Raw genomic sequence first — 16,347 nt, forward strand, 5'->3', positions numbered from 1 at the left:
CTAGCTGGAGGTGTCTGGACGGGCAAATTTAACTCTCATTTCCCACCAGGAAGAGGAATTAACCAAAGGCTCAGCATGCCGGGCCGGAACCAGATTAGGGCCTGAAGCCATCCTGCGGTGTTGCGGCCAGGTCACAAGAAAGCGAGTTGAAGAAAGGAGCTCAGGGGCACTGTAATTCACAAACCTGCAGAGTTATAAATGACAGCTATCGTCCAAAAATAGACTGAAGTAAGGCTGCCAAGAGGACTTGAAAGCGGGGCAGAATTGCAGGAAACCGATTTCAGGAGGTAGACTGGAATTGCATTGAAAGCATAGGAAAAGAGGCAGAACGTCCACAATGATGCACTTGGCCAAAAAGGGCGTATGCGTTTTTTCCTGAATATATTCAGGAAAAAACGCATACGCCCTTTTTGGCCAACCAAGCAAGCTTGCAAAGGAAATCTGCACTACAATGAAGTTTCACTTCCCCCCGGTCAAAAGGGCCATCTGAAAAAAGTGTAAAATCCAGAAAGGCAGGACAGGCCATGGAGAACTGGGAGCCTTGTTATGCTGATGGGCGGGATGTAAATTGCCAACAACCACTCGGGAGAAGTGTATGGTGTTTCCTGAAACATCTAAAAAACAAAGCAACAGAGCCTAGGGCACTTCCACTTATGGTCCTATAGCTTAGGGAAATTAAAATCAAAAAGACACAGCCACCACAAAGTTTGGAACGGCTCTGTTTACAAGAACCTCGTTTACAGTACAATTCAACATCGCAGAAAGTGAAAAATGGATAAAGAAGTTGTGGTATTTACTTACAAAGCAATATCACTCAGCAATGAAATCTGTGTCATCAGGCCCTTAGCATCACAATGAGTGGATTCAGGTATGATGATTCTAACTGAAGTAAGTCACACAGAAAAAGAAACATCATAAGATATCACTAATACACGGAATGTAAACTTGGCTACACAGGAACTGAATTCCAAAACAGAACAGGGTCTCAAATTTAGAAAACCAACTTATGCTTGCTAAAGGGTAAAGGTGAGTTGGGGTGCTGCATAAAACCAGAGATTGAAATGAGCACAGATAAAGTTTCTTAAGCCAAATATGGAATAGACAAGAGCTACTCCTTGCTCAACGAAATGGACTCAACACCCCACATTAAATGCCTAAGAATGTTCCTGACTAGTAAGTATCTTAAAACCTATGGATTGCTATGTCTCCGAAAGAGAATCAAGCATGTGTACAGGGGCATAAACGCAGCAGTGATAGGATTGGAGAGGTTCGGTGAGCAAATGAAGACCCTTTGAAGACATATTGCATGGTACCCATTCCACGGGTTTCAACTACCCAGGTTTAAGGTATTCTTCCTTCAGCTAAAACATGCATGTGGAACCTAGAGTATGATCAACCATGTGATCGGGAGACGTGTTCAAATATGTCTCAGTTTTCCTCCCCTGGTACTCGGGTGCAACATTCCAGACGCTTTACTAACACTCTCCCCACTTGGAGAGTCAGTCCCTTTAACCTCCTGTTTGGCCCAGTTTGCAATTTCTGCGGAAGATGAACAGGAATAGCGAGAACCAATGAGAGACTAGCTGGAGGTGTCTGGACGGGCAAATTTAACTCTCATTTCCCACCAGTAAGAGGAAATAACCAAAGGCTCAGCGTGCCATACCGGAACCAGATTAGGGCCTGAAGCCATCCTGCGGTGTTGCGGCCAGGTCACAAGAAAGCGAGTTGAAGAAAGGAGCTCAGGGGCACTGTAATTCACAAACCTGCAGAGTTATAAATGACAGCTATCGTCCAAAAATAGACTGAAGTAAGGCTGCCAAGAGGACTTGAAAGCGGGGCAGAATTGCAGGAAACCGATTTCAGGAGGTAGACTGGAATTGCATTGAAAGCATAGGAAAAGAGGCAGAACGTCCACAATGATACACTTGGCCAAAAAGGGCGTATGCGTTTTTTCCTGAATATATTCAGGAAAAAACGCATACGCCCTTTTTGGCCAACCAAGCAAGCTTGCAAAGGAAATCTGCACTACAATGAAGTCTCACTTCCCCCTGGTCAAAAGGGCCATCTGAAAAAAGTGTAAAATCCAGAAAGGCAGGACAGGCCATGGAGAACTGGGAGCCTTGTTATGCTGATGGGCGGGATGTAAATTGCCAACAGACACTCAGGAGAAGTGTATGGTGTTTCCTGAAACATCTAAAAAACAAAGCAACAGAGCCTAGGGCACTTCCACTTATGGTCCTATAGCTTAGGGAAATTAAAATCAAAAAGACACAGCCACCCCAAAGTTTGGAACGGCTCTGTTTACAAGAACCTCGTTTACAGTACAATTCAACATCGCAGAAAGTGAAAAATGGATAAAGAAGTTGTGGTATTTACTTACAAAGCAATATCACTCAGCAATGAAATCTGTGTCATCAGGCCCTTAGCAGCACAATGAGTGGATTCAGGTATGATGATTCTAACTGAAGTAAGTCACACAGAAAAAGAAACATCATAAGATATCACTAATACACGGAATGTAAACTTGGCTACACAGGAACTGAATTCCAAAACAGAACAGGGTCTCAAATTTAGAAAACCAACTTATGCTTGCTTAAGGGTAAAGGTGAGTTGGGGTGCTGCATAAAACCAGAGATTGAAATGAGCACAGATAAAGTTCCTTAAGCCAAATATGGAATAGACAAGAGCTACTCCTTGCTCAACGAAATGGACTCAACACCCCATATTAAACGCCTAAGAATGTACCTGACTAGTAAGTATCTTAAAACCTATGGATTGCTATGTCTCCGAAAGAGAATCAAGCATGTGTACAGGGGCATAAACGCAGCAGTGATAGGATTGGAGAGGTTCGGTGAGCAAATGAAGACCCTTTGAAGTCATATTGCATGGTACCCATTACATGGGTCTTAACTCTCCAGGTTTAAGGTATTCTTCCTTCAGCTAAAACATGCATGTGGAACCCAAGTATGATCAACCATGTGAACGGGAGACGTGTTCAAATATGTCTCAGTTTTCCTCCCCTGGTACTCGGGTGCAACATTCCAGACGCTTTACTAACACTCTCCCCACTTGGAGAGTCAGCGCCTTTAACCTCCTGTTTGGCCCAGTTTGCAATTTCTGCGGAAGATGAACAGGAATAGCGAGAACCAATGAGAGACTAGCTGGAGGTGTCTGGACGGGCAAATTTAACTCTCATTTCCCACCAGGAAGAGGAAATAACCAAAGGCTCAGCGTGCCGTGCCGGAACCAGATTAGGGCCTGAAGCCATCCTGCGGTGTTGCGGCCAGGTCACAAGAAAGCGAGTTGAAGAAAGGAGCTCAGGGGCACTGTAATTCACAAACCTGCAGAGTTATAAATGACAGCTATCGTCCAAAAATAGACTGAAGTAAGGCTGCCAAGAGGACTTGAAAGCGGGGCAGAATTGCAGGAAACCGATTTCAGGAGGTAGACTGGAATTGCATTGAAAGCATAGGAAAAGAGGCAGAACGTCCACAATGATGCACTTGGCCAAAAAGGGCGTATGCGTTTTTTCCTCAGGAAAAAACGCATACGCCCTTTTTGGCCAACCAAGCAAGCTTGCAAAGGAAATCTGCACTACAATGAAGTCTCACTTCCCCCCGGTCAAAAGGGCCATCTGAAAAAAGTGTAAAATCCAAAAAGGCAGGACAGGCCATGGAGAACTGGGAGCCTTGTTATGCTGATGGGCGGGATGTAAATTGCCAACAGACACTCGGGAGAAGTGAATGGTGTTTCCTGAAACATCTAAAAAACAAAGCAACAGAGCCTAGGGCACTGCCACTTATGGTCCTATAGCTTAGGGAAATTAAAATCAAAAAGACACAGCCACCCCAAAGTTTGGAACGGCTCTGTTTACAAGAACCTCGTTTACAGTACAAGTTCAACATCGCAGAAAGTGAAAAATGGATAAAGAAGTTGTGGTATTTACTTACAAAGCAATATCACTCAGCAATGAAATCTGTGTCATCAGGCCCTTAGCAGCACAATGAGTGGATTCAGGTATGATGATTCTAACTGAAGTAAGTCACACAGAAAAAGAAACATCATAAGATATCAGTAATACACGGAATGTAAACTTGGCTACACAGGAACTGAATTACAGAACAGAACAGGGACTCAAATTTAAAAAACCAACTTATGCTTGCTTAAGGGTAAAAGTGAGTTGGGGTGCTGCATAAAACCAGAGATTGAAATGAGCACAGATAAAGTTACTTAAGTCAAATATGGAATAGACAAGAGCTACTCCTTGCTCAACGAAATGGACTCAACACCGCATATTAAACGCCTAAGAATGTACCTGACTAGTAAGTATCTTAAAACCTATGGATTGCTATGTCTCCGAAAGAGAATCAAGCATGTGTACAGGGGCATAAACGCAGCAGTGATAGGATTGGAGAGGTTCGGTGAGCAAATGAAGACCCTTTGAAGTCATATTGCATGGTACCCATTCCACGGGTTTCAACTACCCAGGTTTAAGGTATTCTTCCTTCAGCTAAAACATGCATGTGGAACCTAGAGTATGATCAACCATGTGATTGGGAGACGTGTTCAAATATGTCTCAGTTTTCCTCCCCTGGTACTCGGGTGCAACATTCCAGACGCTTTACTAACACTCTCCCCACTTGGAGAGTCAGTCCCTTTAAACTCCTGTTTGGCCCAGTTTGCAATTTCTGCGGAAGATGAACAGGAATAGCGAGAACCAATGAGAGACTAGCTGGAGGTGTCTGGACGGGCAAATTTAACTCTCATTTCCCACCAGTAAGAGGAAATAACCAAAGGCTCAGCGTGCCGTGCCGGAACCAGATTAGGGCCTGAAGCCATCCTGCGGTGTTGCGGCCAAGTCACAAGAAAGCGAGTTGAAGAAAGGAGCTCAGGGGCACTGTAATTCACAAACCTGCAGAGTTATAAATGACAGCTATCGTCCAAAAATAGACTGAAGTAAGGCTGCCAAGAGGACTTGAAAGCGGGGCAGAATTGCAGGAAACCGATTTCAGGAGGTAGACTGGAATTGCATTGAAAGCATAGGAAAAGAGGCAGAACGTCCACAATGATGCACTTGGCCAAAAAGGGCGTATGCGTTTTTTCCTGAATATATTCAGGAAAAAACGCATACGCCCTTTTTGGCCAACCAAGCAAGCTTGCAAAGGAAATCTGCACTACAATGAAGTCTCACTTCCCCCCGGTCAAAAGGGCCATCTGAAAAAAGTGTAAAATCCAGAAAGGCAACAGGCCATTGAGAACTGGGAGCCTTGTTATGCTGATGGGCGGGATGTAAATTGCCAACAGACACTTGGGAGAAGTGTATGGTGTTTCCTGAAACATCTAAAAAACAAAGCAACAGAGCCTAGGGCACTTCCACTTATGGTCCTATAGCTTAGGGAAATTAAAATCAAAAAGACACAGCCACCCCAAAGTTTGGAACGGCTCTGTTTACAAGAACCTCGTTTACAGTACAAGTTCAACATCGCAGAAAGTGAAAAATGGATAAAGAAGTTGTGGTATTCACTTAAAAAGCAATATCACTCAGCAATGAAATCTATGTCATCAGGCCCTTAGCATCACAATGAGTGGATTCAGGTATGATGATTCTAACTGAAATAAGTCACACAGAAAAAGAAACATCATAAGATATCAGTAATACACGGAATGTAAACTTGGCTACACAGGAACTGAATTACAGAACAGAACAGGGTCTCAAATTTAGAAAACCAACTTATGCTTGCTTAAGGGTAAAGGTGAGTTGGGGTGCTGCATAAAACCAGAGATTGAAATGAGCACAGATAAAGTTTCTTAAGCCAAATATGGAATAGACAAGAGCTACTCCTTGCTCAACGAAATGGACTCAACACCCCATATTAAACGCCTAAGAATGTTCCTGACTAGTAAGTATCTTAAAACCTATGGATTGCTATGTCTCCAAAAGAGAATCAAGCATGTGTACAGGGGCATAAACGCAGCAGTGATAGGATTGGAGAGGTTCGGTGAGCAAATGAAGACCCTTTGAAGTCATATTGCATGGTACCCATTCCACGGGTTTCAACTACCCAGGTTTAAGGTATTCTTCCTTCAGCTAAAACATGCATGTGGAACCTAGAGTATGATCAACCATGTGATCGGGAGACGTGTTCAAATATGTCTCAGTTTTCCTCCCCTGGTACTCGGGTGCAACATTCCAGACGCTTTACTAACACTCTCCCCACTTGGAGAGTCAGTCCCTTTAACCTCCTGTTTGGCCCAGTTTGCAATTTCTGCGGAAGATGAACAGGAATAGCGAGAACCAATGAGAGACTAGCTGGAGGTGTCTGGACGGGCAAATTTAACTCTCATTTCCCACCAGTAAGAGGAAATAACCAAAGGCTCAGCGTGCCGTGCCGGAACCAGATTAGGGCCTGAAGCCATCCTGCGGTGTTGCGGCCAGGTCACAAGAAAGCGAGTTGAAGAAAGGAGCTCAGGGGCACTGTAATTCACAAACCTGCAGAGTTATAAATGACAGCTATCGTCCAAAAATAGACTGAAGTAAGGCTGCCAAGAGGACTTGAAAGCGGGGCAGAATTGCAGGAAACCGATTTCAGGAGGTAGACTGGAATTGCATTGAAAGCATAGGAAAAGAGGCAGAACGTCCACAATGATGCACTTGGCCAAAAAGGGCGTATGCGTTTTTTCCTGAATATATTCAGGAAAAAACGCATACGCCCTTTTTGGCCAACCAAGCAAGCTTGCAAAGGAAATCTGCACTACAATGAAGTCTCACTTCCCCCCGGTCAAAAGGGCCATCTGAAAAAAGTGTAAAATCCAGAAAGGCAGGACAGGCCATGGAGAACTGGGAGCCTTGTTATGCTGATGGGCGGGATGTAAATTGCCAACAGACACTCGGGAGAAGTGTATGGTGTTTCCTGAAACATCTAAAAAACAAAGCAACAGAGCCTAGGGCACTGCCACTTATGGTCCTATAGCTTAGGGAAATTAAAATCAAAAAGACACAGCCACCCCAAAGTTTGGGACGCCTCTGTTTACAAGAACCTCGTTTACAGTACAAGTTCAACATCGCAGAAAGTGAAAAATGGATAAAGAAGTTGTGGTATTTACTTACAAAGCAATATCACTCAGCAATGAAATCTATGTCATCAGGCCCTTAGCATCACAATGAGTGGATTCAGGTATGATGATTCTAACTGAAATAAGTCACACAGAAAAAGAAACATCATAAGATATCAGTAATACACGGAATGTAAACTTGGCTACACAGGAACTGAATTACAGAACAGAACAGGGTCTCAAATTTAGAAAACCAACTTATGCTTGCTTAAGGGTAAAGGTGAGTTGGGGTGCTGCATAAAACCAGAGATTGAAATGAGCACAGATAAAGTTTCTTAAGCCAAATATGGAACAGACAAGAGCTACTCCTTACTCAACGAAATGGACTCAACACCCCACATTAAATGCCTAAGAATGTTCCTGACTAGTAAGTATCTTAAAACCTATGGATTGCTATGTCTCCGAAAGAGAATCAAGCATGTGTACAGGGGCATAAACGCAGCAGTGATAGGATTGGAGAGGTTCGGTGAGCAAATGAAGACCCTTTGAAGTCATATTGCATGGTACCCATTCCACGGGTTTCAACTACCCATGTTTAAGGTATTCTTCCTTCAGCTAAAACATGCATGTGGAACCTAGAGTATGATCAACCATGTGATCGGGAGATGTGTTCAAATATGTCTCAGTTTTCCTCCCCTGGTACTCGGGTGCAACATTCCAGACGCTTTACTAACACTCTCCCCACTTGGAGAGTCAGTCCCTTTAACCTCCTGTTTGGCCCAGTTTGCAATTTCTGCGGAAGATGAACAGGAATAGCGAGAACCAATGAGAGACTAGCTGGAGGTGTCTGGACGGGCAAATTTAACTCTCATTTCCCACCAGTAAGAGGAAATAACCAAAGGCTCAGCGTGCCGTACCGGAACCAGATTAGGGCCTGAAGCCATCCTGCGGTGTTGCGGCCAGGTCACAAGAAAGCGAGTTGAAGAAAGGAGCTCAGGGGCACTGTAATTCACAAACCTGCAGAGTTATAAATGACAGCTATCGTCCAAAAATAGACTGAAGTAAGGCTGCCAAGAGGACTTGAAAGCGGGGCAGAATTGCAGGAAACTGATTTCAGGAGGTAGACTGGAATTGCATTGAAAGCATAGGAAAAGAGGCAGAACGTCCACAATGATGCACTTGGCCAAAAAGGGCGTATGCGTTTTTTCCTGAATATATTCAGGAAAAAACGCATACGCCCTTTTTGGCCAACCAAGCAAGCTTGCAAAGGAAATCTGCACTACAATGAAGTCTCACTTCCCCCCGGTCAAAAGGGCCATCTGAAAAAAGTGTAAAATCCAGAAAGGCAGGACAGGCCATGGAGAACTGGGAGCCTTGTTATGCTGATGGGCTGGATGTAAATTGCCAACAGACACTCGGGAGAAGTGTATGGTGTTTCCTGAAACATCTAAAAAACAAAGCAACAGAGCCTAGGGCACTGCCACTTATGGTCCTATAGCTTAGGGAAATTAAAATCAAAAAGACACAGCCACCCCAAAGTTTGGGACGCCTCTGTTTACAAGAACCTCGTTTACAGTACAAGTTCAACATCGCAGAAAGTGAAAAATGGATAAAGAAGTTGTGGTATTTACTTACAAAGCAATATCACTCAGCAATGAAATCTATGTCATCAGGCCCTTAGCATCACAACGAGTGGATTCAGGTATGATGATTCTAACTGAAATAAGTCACACAGAAAAAGAAACATCATAAGATATCACTAATACACGGAATGAAAACTTGGCTACACAGGAACTGAATTACAGAACAGAACAGGGTCTCAAATTTAGAAAACCAACTTATGCTTGCTTAAGGGTAAAGGTGAGTTGGGGTGCTGCATAAAACCAGAGATTGAAATGAGCACAGATAAAGTTCCTTAAGCCAAATATGGAATAGACAAGAGCTACTCCTTGCTCAACGAAATGGACTCAAAACCCCATATTAAACCCCTAAGATGTACCTGACTAGTAAGTATCTTAAAACCTATGGATTGCTATGTCTCCAAAAGAGAATCAAGCGTGTGTACAGGGGAATAAACGCAGCAGTGATAGGATTGGAGAGGTTCGGTGAGCAAATGAAGACCCTTTGAAGTCATATTGCATGGTACCCATTACACGGGTCTCAACTCTCCAGGTTTAAGGTATTCTTCCTTCAGCTAAAACATGCATGTGGAACCCAGAGTATGATCAACCATGTGAATGGGAGACGTGTTCAAATATGTCTCAGTTTTCCTCCCCTGGTACTCGGGTGCAACATTCCAGACGCTTTACTAACACTCTCCCGACTTGGAGAGTCAGTCCCTTTAACCTCCTGTTTGGCCCAGTTTGCAATTTCTGCGGAAGATGAACAGGAATAGCGAGAACTAATTAGAGGCTAGCTGGAGGTGTCTGGACGGGCAAATTTAACTCTCATTTCCCACCAGGAAGAGGAAATAACCAAAGGCTGAGCGTGCCGGGCCGGAACCAGATTAGGGCCTGAAGCCATCCTGCGGTGTTGCGGCCAGGTCACAAGAAAGCGAGTTGAAGAAAGGAGCTCAGGGGCACTGTAATTCACAAACCTGCAGAGTTATAAATGACAGCTATCGTCCAAAAATAGACTGAAGTAAGGCTGCCAAGAGGACTTGAAAGCGGGGCAGAATTGCAGGAAACCGATTTCAGGAGGTAGACTGGAATTGCATTGAAAGCATAGGAAAAGAGGCAGAACGTCCACAATGATGCACTTGGCCAAAAAGGGCGTATGCGTTTTTTCCTGAATATATTCAGGAAAAAACGCATACGCCCTTTTTGGCCAACCAAGCAAGCTTGCAAAGGAAATCTGCACTACAATGAAGTCTCACTTCCCCCCGGTCAAAAGGGCCATCTGAAAAAAGTGTAAAATCCAGAAAGGCAGGACAGGCCATGGAGAACTGGGAGCCTTGTTATGCTGATGGGCGGGATGTAAATTGCCAACAGACACTCGGGAGAAGTGTATGGTGTTTCCTGAAACATCTAAAAAACAAAGCAACAGAGCCTAGGGCACTGCCACTTATGGTCCTATAGCTTAGGGAAATTAAAATCAAAAAGACACAGCCACCCCAAAGTTTGGGACGCCTCTGTTTACAAGAACCTCGTTTACAGTACAAGTTCAACATCGCAGAAAGTGAAAAATGGATAAAGAAGTTGTGGTATTTACTTACAAAGCAATATCACTCAGCAATGAAATCTATGTCATCAGGCCCTTAGCATCACAATGAGTGGATTCAGGTATGATGATTCTAACTGAAATAAGTCACACAGAAAAAGAAACATCATAAGATATCAGTAATACACGGAATGTAAACTTGGCTACACAGGAACTGAATTACAGAACAGAACAGGGTCTCAAATTTAGAAAACCATCTTATGCTTGCTTAAGGGTAAAGGTGAGTTGGGGTGCTGCATAAAACCAGAGATTGAAATGAGCACAGATAAAGTTTCTTAAGCCAAATATGGAATAGACAAGAGCTACTCCTTGCTCAACGAAATGGACTCAACACCACACATTAAATGCCTAAGAATGTTCCTGACTAGTAAGTATCTTAAAACCTATGGATTGCTATGTCTCCGAAAGAGAATCAAGCATGTGTACAGGGGCATAAACGCAGCAGTGATAGGATTGGAGAGGTTCGGTGAGCAAATGAAGACCCTTTGAAGTCATATTGCATGGTACCCATTCCACGGGTTTCAACTACCCATGTTTAAGGTATTCTTCCTTCAGCTAAAACATGCATGTGGAACCTAGAGTATGATCAACCATGTGATCGGGAGACGTGTTCAAATATGTCTCAGTTTTCCTCCCCTGGTACACGGGTGCAACATTCCAGATGCTTTACTAACACTCTCCCCACTTGGAGAGTCAGTCCCTTTAACCTCCTGTTTGGCCCAGTTTGCAATTTCTGCGGAAGATGAACAGGAATAGCGAGAACCAATGAGAGGCTAGCTGGAGGTGTCTGGACGGGCAAATTTAACTCTCATTTCCCACCAGTAAGAGGAAATAACCAAAGGCTCAGCGTGCCGTACCGGAACCAGATTAGGGCCTGAAGCCATCCTGCGGTGTTGCGGCCAGGTCACAAGAAAGCGAGTTGAAGAAAGGAGCTCAGGGGCACTGTAATTCACAAACCTGCAGAGTTATAAATGACAGCTATCGTCCAAAAATAGACTGAAGTAAGGCTGCCAAGAGGACTTGAAAGCGGGGAAGAATTGCAGGAAACTGATTTCAGGAGGTAGACTGGAATTGCATTGAAAGCATAGGAAAAGAGGCAGAACGTCCACAATGATGCACTTGGCCAAAAAGGGCGTATGCGTTTTTTCCTGAATATATTCAGGAAAAAACGCATACGCCCTTTTTGGCCAACCAAGCAAGCTTGCAAAGGAAATCTGCACTACAATGAAGTCTCACTTCCCCCCGGTCAAAAGGGCCATCTGAAAAAAGTGTAAAATCCAGAAAGGCAGGACAGGCCATGGAGAACTGGGAGCCTTGTTATGCTGATGGGCGGGATGTAAATTGCCAACAGACACTCGGGAGAAGTGTATGGTGTTTCCTGAAACATCTAAAAAACAAAGCAACAGAGCCTAGGGCACTGCCACTTATGGTCCTATAGCTTAGGGAAATTAAAATCAAAAAGACACAGGCACCCCAAGGTTTGGGACGCCTCTGTTTACAAGAACCTCGTTTACAGTACAAGTTCAACATCGAAGAAAGTGAAAAATGGATAAAGAAGTTGTGGTATTTACTTACAAAGCAATATCACTCAGCAATGAAATCTATGTCATCAGGCCCTTAGCATCACAACGAGTGGATTCAGGTATGATGATTCTAACTGAAATAAGTCACACAGAAAAAGAAACATCATAAGATATCACTAATACACGGAATGAAAACTTGGCTACACAGGAACTGAATTACAGAACAGAACAGGGTCTCAAATTTAGAAAACCAACTTATGCTTGCTTAAGGGTAAAGGTGAGTTGGGGTGCTGCATAAAACCAGAGATTGAAATGAGCACAGATAAAGTTCCTTAAGCCAAATATGGAATAGACAAGAGCTACTCCTTGCTCAACGAAATGGACTCAAAACCCCATATTAAACCCCTAAGATGTACCTGACTAGTAAGTATCTTAAAACCTATGGATTGCTATGTCTCCAAAAGAGAATCAAGCGTGTGTACAGGGGAATAAACGCAGCAGTGATAGGATTGGAGAGGTTCGGTGAGCAAATGAAGACCCTTTGAAGTCATATTTCATGGTACCCATTACACGGGTCTCAACTCTCCAGGTTTAAGGTATTCTTCCTTCAGCTAAAACATGCATGTGGAACCCAGAGTATGATCAACCATGTGAATGGGAGACGTGTTCAAATATGTCTCAGTTTTCCTCCCCTGGTACTCGGGTGCAACATTCCAGACGCTTTACTAACACTCTCCCGACTTGGAGAGTCAGTCCCTTTAACCTCCTGTTTGGCCCAGTTTGCAATTTCTGCGGAAGATGAACAGGAATAGCGAGAACTAATTAGAGGCTAGCTGGAGGTGTCTGGACGGGCAAATTTAACTCTCATTTCCCACCAGGAAGAGGAATTAACCAAAGGCTCAGCATGCCGGGCCGGAACCAGATTAGGGCCTGAAGCCATCCTGCGGTGTTGCGGCCAGGTCACAAGAAAGCGAGTTGAAGAAAGGAGCTCAGGGGCACTGTAATTCACAAACCTGCAGAGTTATAAATGACAGCTATCGTCCAAAAATAGACTGAAGTAAGGCTGCCAAGAGGACTTGAAAGCGGGGCAGAATTGCAGGAAACCGATTTCAGGAGGTAGACTGGAATTGCATTGAAAGCATAGGAAAAGAGGCAGAACGTCCACAATGATGCACTTGGCCAAAAAGGGCGTATGCGTTTTTTCCTGAATATATTCAGGAAAAAACGCATACGCCCTTTTTGGCCAACCAAGCAAGCTTGCAAAGGAAATCTGCACTACAATGAAGTCTCACTTCCCCCCGGTCAAAAGGGCCATCTGAAAAAAGTGTAAAATCCAGAAAGGCAGGACAGGCCATGGAGAACTGGGAGCCTTGTTATGCTGATGGGCGGGATGTAAATTGCCAACAACCACTCGGGAGAAGTGTATGGTGTTTCCTGAAACATCTAAAAAACAAAGCAACAGAGCCTAGGGCACTTCCACTTATGGTCCTATAGCTTAGGGAAATTAAAATCAAAAAGACACAGCCACCCCAAAGTTTGGAACGGCTCTGTTTACAAGAACCTCGTTTACAGTACAATTCAACATCGCAGAAAGTGAAAAATGGATAAAGAAGTTGTGGTATTTACTTACAAAGCAATATCACTCAGCAATGAAATCTGTGTCATCATGCCCTTAGCAGCACAATGAGTGGATTCAGGTATGATGATTCTAACTGAAGTAAGTCACACAGAAAAAGAAACATCATAAGATATCACTAATACACGGAATGTAAACTTGGCTACACAGGAACTGAATTCCAAAACAGAACAGGGTCTCAAATTTAGAAAACCAACTTATGCTTGCTTAAGGGTAAAGGTGAGTTGGGGTGCTGCATAAAACCAGAGATTGAAATGAGCACAGATAAAGTTCCTTAAGCCAAATATGGAATAGACAAGAGCTACTCCTTGCTCAACGAAATGGACTCAACACCGCATATTAAACGCCTAAGAATGTACCTGACTAGTAAGTATCTTAAAACCTATGGATTGCTATGTCTCCGAAAGAGAATCAAGCATGTGTACAGGGGCATAAACGCAGCAGTGATAGGATTGGAGAGGTTCGGTGAGCAAATGAAGACCCTTTGAAGTCATATTGCATGGTACCCATTACACGGGTCTCAAATCTCCAGGTTTAAGGTATTCTTCCTTCAGCTAAAACATGCATGTGGAACCCAAGTATGATCAACCATGTGAACGGGAGACGTGTTCAAATATGTCTCAGTTTTCCTCCCCTGGTACTCGGGTGCAACATTCCAGACGCTTTACTAACACTCTCCCCACTTGGAGAGTCAGCGCCTTTAACCTCCTGTTTGGCCCAGTTTGCAATTTCTGCGGAAGATGAACAGGAATAGCGAGAACCAATGAGAGGCTAGCTGGAGGTGTCTGGACGGGCAAATTTAACTCTCATTTCCCACCAGGAAGAGGAAATAACCAAAGGCTCAGCGTGCCGTGCCGGAACCAGATTAGGGCCTGAAGCCATCCTGCGGTGTTGCGGCCAGGTCACAAGAAAGCGAGTTGAAGAAAGGAGCTCAGGGGCACTGTAATTCACAAACCTGCAGAGTTATAAATGACAGCTATCGTCCAAAAATAGACTGAAGTAAGGCTGCCAAGAGGACTTGAAAGCGGGGCAGAATTGCAGGAAACCGATTTCAGGAGGTAGACTGGAATTGCATTGAAAGCATAGGAAAAGAGGCAGAACGTCCACAATGATGCACTTGGCCAAAAAGGGCGTATGCGTTTTTTCCTCAGGAAAAAACGCATACGCCCTTTTTGGCCAACCAAGCAAGCTTGCAAAGGAAATCTGCACTACAATGAAGTCTCACTTCCCCCCGGTCAAAAGGGCCATCTGAAAAAAGTGTAAAATCCAGAAAGGCAGGACAGGCCATGGAGAACTGGGAGCCTTGTTATGATGATGGGCGGGATGTAAATTGCCAACAACCACTCGGGAGAAGTGTATGGTGTTTCCTGAAACATCTAAAAAACAAAGCAACAGAGCCTAGGGCACTTCCACTTATGGTCCTATAGCTTAGGGAAATTAAAATCAAAAAGAGACAGCCACCCTAAAGTTTGGAACGGCTCTGTTTACAAGAACCTCGTTTACAGTACAAGTTCAACATCGCAGAAAGTGAAAAATGGATAAAGAACTTGTGGTACTTACGTACAATGCAGTATCACTCAGCAATGAAATCTATGTCATCAGGCCCGTAGCAGCATAATGAGTAGATTCAGGTACGATGATTCTAACTGAAATAAGTCACACAGAAAAAGAAACATCATAAGATATCACTAATACACGGAATGTAAACTTGGCTACACAGGAACTGAATTCCAAAACAGAACAGGGTCTCAAATTTAGAAAACCAACTTATGCTTGCTTAAGGGGAAAGGTGAGTTGGGGTGCTGCATAGAACCAGAGATTGAAATGAGCACAGATAAAGTTCCTTAAGCCAAATATGGAATAGACAAGAGCTACTCCTTGCTCAACGAAATGGAGTCAACACCGCATATTAAACGCCTAAGAATGTCCCTGACTAGTAAGTATCTTAAAACCTATGGATTGCTATGTCTCTGAAAGAGAATCAAGCATGTGTACAGGGGCATAAACGCAGCAGTGATAGGATTGGAGAGGTTCGGTGAGCAAATGAAGACCCTTTGAAGTCATATTGCATGGTACCCATTACACGGGTCTCAAATCTCCAGGTTTAAGGTATTCTTCCTTCAGCTAAAACATGCATGTGGAACCCAAGTATGATCAACCATGTGAACGGGAGACGTGTTCAAATATGTCTCAGTTTTCCTCCCCTGGTCCTCGGGTGCAACATTCCATACGCTTTACTAACACTCTCCCCACTTGGATAGTCAGTCCTTTTAACCTCCTGTTTGGCCCAGTTTGAAATTTCTGCGGAAGATGAACAGGAATAGCGAGAACCAATGAGAGGCTAGCTGGAGGTTTCTGGACGGGCAAATTTAACTCTCATTTCCCACCAGGAAGAGGAATTAACCAAAGGCTCAGCATGCCGGGCCGGAACCAGATTAGGACCTGAAGCCATCCTGCGGTGTTGAGGCCAGGTCACAAGAAAGCGAGTTGAAGAAAGGAGCTCAGGGGCACTGTAATTCACAAACCTGCAGAGTTATAAATGACAGCTATCATCCAAAAATAGACTGAAGTAAGGCTGCCAAGAGGACTTGAAAGCGGGGCAGAATTCCAGGAAACCGATTTCAGGAGGTAGACTGGAATTGCATTGAAAGCATAGGAAAAGAGGCAGAACGTCCACAATGATGCACTTGGCCAAAAAGGGCGTATGTGTTTTTTCCTGAATATATTCAGGAAAAAACGCATACGCCCTTTTTGGCCAACCAAGCAAGCTTGCAAAGGAAATCTGCACTACAATGAAGTCTCACTTCCCCCCGGTCAAAAGGGCCATCTGAAAAAAGTGTAAAATCCAGAAAGGCAGGACAGGCCATGGAGAACTGGGAGCCTTGTTATGCTGATGGGCGGGATGTAAATTGCCAA

At 43.9% G+C, this 16,347-nt stretch overlaps 1 long non-coding RNA gene across 1 annotated transcript in view; it reads right to left on the bottom strand.

The window, feature by feature from the left end:
- The window catches only part of LOC307181118, a 58,438-nt gene that overhangs the window by 8,639 nt on the left and 33,452 nt on the right, over positions 1-16,347 (bottom strand). The window contains exon 2 of the long non-coding RNA XR_013825913.1: positions 5,525-5,610. This is a non-coding gene — a long non-coding RNA (uncharacterized lncRNA). The remainder of the gene's footprint in view (positions 1-5,524; positions 5,611-16,347) is intronic.

The sequence above is a fragment of the Stenella coeruleoalba genome (genome assembly GCF_951394435.1).
Source record: "Stenella coeruleoalba genome assembly, contig: scaffold_196, whole genome shotgun sequence".
Classification (NCBI taxonomy): domain Eukaryota; kingdom Metazoa; phylum Chordata; class Mammalia; order Artiodactyla; family Delphinidae; genus Stenella; species Stenella coeruleoalba.